Source organism: Muscardinus avellanarius (genome assembly GCF_963383645.1).
Source record: "Muscardinus avellanarius genome assembly, chromosome: 1".
NCBI lineage: Eukaryota > Metazoa > Chordata > Mammalia > Rodentia > Gliridae > Muscardinus > Muscardinus avellanarius.
In genome coordinates, this window is record NC_137786.1 from 114,979,267 (window position 1) to 114,984,324 (window position 5,058).

A 5,058-nucleotide genomic window follows, 5' to 3' on the forward strand; every position below is an offset into this window, starting at 1 on the left:
TGCCAAACTACTAAACTAATGCATGTGTATCTATGTTCATAGCTACACAATTCACCATAGCCAAACTATGGAACCAGCCAAGATGTCCATCAACAGATGAATGGATTACAAAATTGTGGGATATGTACACAATGGAATTTTACTCAGCCATCAAAAAAACCTCAATTACATCATTCTCAGGGAAATGGATGGAACTGGAGGACATTATGATAAGTGAGATTAGTCAGTCACAAAAAAAATAAGAAATCAGATGCTTTCCCTAATAAGTTAGAGTTAGGGAGAAATGAGTCATAGGAGGAACTCTAAATGAAAAAGAAAATCCTATGGAGGAGCAAAAAAGACAACCTAAAGGAGGAGAAAGGAGGGGGGAAGAGGAAAATCTCTAAAACACACAATGTACTTAAACATATAGAAGTCAACCACTAAGCCGAGCAAGGGAGGGAGGGATGGGGAGGGAATGGGGTGGGAATTGGGTAGGGGTTAAATCAGTGATGTGTGCATGTCTCTACACACAAGTTTTTACCCCAATATGATGTATGAATATAATGTACCAATAAAAATTAAAAAATAAAATAAATGTTCTCTGCCATCTGCTATACTTGAATGATATTGTCTTCTGATACATAACAAATCACCCAATGTTCGTTGGAATTCCAGGAGATATAAGATATCTTGACAGTGTGATCACCATGAATAAACAACAATTCTGCTGGGCCACCTTCTGTATCTTCTGTGGATTGTTCCTCTCCAATTTTACTTAAATCCCAGACATTCATGTACCAGTATTGGGAATGGCCTGGGTAGATTTGAGAAAGCTATGATTATTAATATATTTCAAAAGTTGGGTGAAGGGCAAATCTGTGCAAGGACTTGGTTTCTGCCTAAAAGCAGGCAAGTATGCCAATGTAAGTTAACCTAGCTAAAAGCAATTAACCAGTCAATAGGAGAGAATAGGCTTGTCTCTATCTAAAGACAGATCTTAGTTGAGGAGAACTAGGCTTTTTCTAAAGACAGATCTACATGATTGGATAAACTAGCTAAGATGGTAGGAGGGGTCGACTTTCATGAAAGGAGACACCCTGACACACCTTTTTGGGGGAGGTACCTGACAGGGTAAGGGGAGGTACCTTACAGGGACATTCACTAGGTCAGAATTATGTAAACAAGATGGAGGTCATGGGTATAAAAAGTCCAGTCCACGTATAATCCCTTTGGTGTATTCATTTCGAGTCACCCCTCCATGCCATTTTGGCATGGGGCTGCATTTCTATTTTCTGTATTTCTATCTTTCTAATAAACTTCTTTAAATCTTCAGCAACGGTCCAAGCTAAGCATATTTATTCTTAGCTTAGGACAAGAACCCGTGTTTTTTTTCTCTGTTTTTGGTCATTTTGGGGTTTTGTTATGGGTTGTGGGTAAGTGTGTCCGGGACCCTAGCAGGAGTTCCCGGGGAACAGTTTCCCCAAACCATACTCCACCCAAACCGTAACAATTCAGTCTATGATCAGTATCACTGGAAGCCAAAATAGTCTCGTTTTGAGGCAACCACTGAACCTGAAATATTTTATCCTTATGTGATTCAAAGAAATGCAACTTAAGTTTCAGATTTCTCAGATTCCATAAGGAAATAGTCTTGTCAGCTGATCTTGTAGCAAGAATGAATTCACTATATGGATTAAAAGAGAGGCAGTTCACTTCTGCAGTGTGAGCATCAACTGAATGGCTTGACTTGGAAGGATTGTTTGAACAAGTATCCCAAATAATAGGTTTCAGCAACTGACCCAAACAGAGACTCATTGAGTAGATGCCAGGAAACATCTTCTACTACTGCTGTAAGTCCTGTAAAGATGGTCTTTGCATCAATCACTTTTCCTTCCTTTGGAACAGCACTGATATCCCACAGACAGATGGTATGGTCATCTGAAGCACCAAGTAAGTGCCCACTGAGATTTGGGTTCCAAGAAAGCCCATAGCCTTCCTTTTGATATCCATGGAGATGCAAAGTCTGGGTTGCACTCTCCAGAAAAGTCTAGTTTAAGAGGATGTTTTGTATAATCAAAAACAGGATGTCTTGATGGAGTCTTTGTGGCAATGATGCAAGGATTCTGGGGCATTAGGGCCTGGTTTACTTCTCTTTCATGGTTGATCACGATTTCTATTTCAATTTTCTCACTAACTGAGCCAAAGCCTCCAAATTCTCCTTTCTCACCTGTCATAGTGTGATGCATCATACTGAGCATCATCATTAGGGAGCTGTACACTGGCTATCACAAGGTGGTTTTGTTCATAAGACGTGTGTGTCCCCAGGACAAGTTGATGAATGCTGAAATCTTTCCCTTCTGGTCTGGTTACATCTAGGAGCCACTGTGCAGTTAGGCTGGGCAATTCCAGAGCATGGGTCATCACCAAATCATACAGAAAATGGGAGTTATTTTTCCACATTTTGTACTCCTCATTGATCACACGTTCTTCCACTGCATCATCAAAGGCTGCTTCCTTGTACATCACAGCAGTGACAGGCTACTCTGGGATCCTAGGGTCATACATTATGGGGCAGGTAGGGAGGCTGAGAGCAATTGCTCTGCTCACGGCTTCTATTATCACAAGGTTAATTCATAGCTGTAATAATTATGTAGATATTTAGCTTATGACAATATCTTAGAAGTCCTAGGATAGTAAAGAATAAAATCTAGTACATTAAAGAAAATAATAATTTCTAGACACAAAGGGGGGAGGGAGAGATCAAGGGATTCATTCCAGTGGCATCACAGGTAGGGAAGGGGTGAGGGATGCCCTGAGGGCTAAACACAACTTAGGCAGATAGGGGGTAGGATGGCCATTCCTCCCTGCTGGTCCCTACAGGTTGACAAGTAGGCAGAGCAGCATGTGTAGAAGGAGATAAGATGATTTCCAGAGGCAGCCTGGAATGTAATGATATTGAGGGTTTTTGGCAAAGCTCTGTGTTGGGCCGGACATGCGGGTGCTGCCTCTGGCCTGCTGTGGTCAGCTCTGATGGTTGGGCTTAGGCCCCCTCACTTCTCTGGGGGCTGTGTTCTGTGCTTTTAAAGTGAGTGGGTTGGATGAGGTAATTTGCAAGTTCCTTCCTGTGCTTAAATTTCTGGTTGTTTAATTCTTGGAACATATGGATAATTTGAATGATGAAAATTTGAATGAGGCTCGTCAAAATTTGGAAAATACTATCTCTTTTCTTGCCAGAGCACGCAATGTGGGAGAATATGCAACATCCTCTTAATATTATCATATCAGGTGTTTCTTTGCACCAGGAGATTTATTTTTAATGTCTTCAAATGTTTCACTGGCATTTCTGTTGAGAGCCATTAAGGCCTTCCCCTAGATTGGTGTCTCTGACTCAGCTGATTGTCCTTCACCCAGAGTCAACAAGGTTTGGGGTTATGGAAATTTCAAAAAGGTCTGAGAGAAGATCAGGTGGTGATGACACGAGGGTACTGATTGACCTATCTGTAATATGTGTTTTGTATTGGTTTTTATTGTATTCTGGTGGTGGTAGCACAAGAATGTTTATTGACCTGTAGCTGTGTATAAATACCTCTGGAAAAACAAGTTGGTGTCAGCGCAATAAAGATGAGATTGACCAAGAAGTTGCATTGGCCAGGAGTGTCAGTGCAATAGAGAATCCTGACCCAGGCATAGTCATTGACCCGTAGGAAATATTGACCCACAAACAGGGGTCGACCAGTAGAGATAGTAGGCTGGTGGCTCCCCCATGTTAGAATTTAAAATTCTTCATCTTCACACCTCACTTCAGAACCCATACTCTTGCCGGCTGGCTCTGGCACATTTCCTTCTACTCAATATGAATTTCAGAAGGAACATTTCTCCCCCAAGAATCACTTACTTTTTTGTTGTTGGTTTTGTCTAGGGAGCCACTCATCAAATATGTTTCTCCACAAACTTGGAGAAATACCTCTGACTTGTGATATTATGAATCTGTCACTTGGGTAGAACTTTTTCAATATGGTCTGTTCTGTGGAAGAGACTATTCTTTAGACTTCTTGTCTCAAAGGTTTTCTTTCAGTTTTGAAAAAGTGGTATGTCATATCTAAAAATTACTGTGGGCTTAGATTGGCTTCTTGTAAAAATATATTGTGCTTGCAGTAGTGGAACTGAAATTATAATTTGTGTAAAATAATGAATGTAGAAGCTGAGCATGGTGTCATACTCCTGTAATCCCAGCACTTGGGAGGCTGAGACAGGAGAATCATAGGTTTGAGATGAGTGGGAGGTAGCTTAGCAAGATTGTATTTTGGTGGTTCAGTCCCTAGTACCACCAGAATAAAAAAGAAAAAAAAAAGAAATAAAGAATGAATGTGGAAAGGAAGTCTGTGCTTTCATCAGAGCACTTTCTTTTAGAAACATAAGAAGGTGCCTATGCACTATTTTATAACTATAGTCACACATCACTGACAGCATCATGCCTTGAGAAACCATTAGGTGATTTCATCTGTGTGTGCATATAATAGAATATACTTATGTCAAGACAACTGGGATGTCACTAGGTGATATGATCTTAAAAAACGACCACTGCATATGTGATTCTCAGCTGTACTATATGGTACATGATTATATTGTGATCCTTGTAGAATATAAAAATGATAAAAGCAAAAAGGCAGAAAATCTTTTTTAGTTTTATTACCTGAATATCCAGATTGGTTGCTTAAGTTCAGTGGACAATGAAATAAACTTTTCTTGTTTCATGGGATGTGACATTCCCTTCTGCAGTTCAAATGGCACTGGGAAAGGATTTTCTGAAAGTACTAGTAGTGAGCATCTCCCATTCACCCTGTTTTTTTTCTCCTTTCTGCAGTTCTGCAGGCTTGAGAATGGTGGTGCTGCTGCCCCATTTGTATTTTCTTGTTCAAAATATAAAGTCAGGGCTTTCACTTCTCTCAATCATTAATAATGTTTGCAGACAGGTAAAGGAAGGAGAGCATGCCACTCAATGCCAGGACATAAGCTGATGATTTCTAAAGGTCAGAGAAGTAGCTGCCAGCACTTTCCTGGCTTACAAATGCAGGT

At 40.4% G+C, this 5,058-nt stretch overlaps 1 pseudogene across 1 annotated transcript; it reads right to left on the reverse strand.

Moving 5' to 3' along the window:
* Positions 1-593: 593 nt before the first annotated feature.
* LOC308276019 (histone-binding protein RBBP4-like) lies at positions 594-2,505 on the reverse strand (annotated as a pseudogene). The gene is made up of 2 exons: positions 1,515-2,505; positions 594-796 (listed from the first exon to the last, which is right to left on the reverse strand). The product of its transcript is annotated as a histone-binding protein RBBP4-like (transcript).
* Between the last annotated feature and the right edge of the window lie 2,553 nt (positions 2,506-5,058).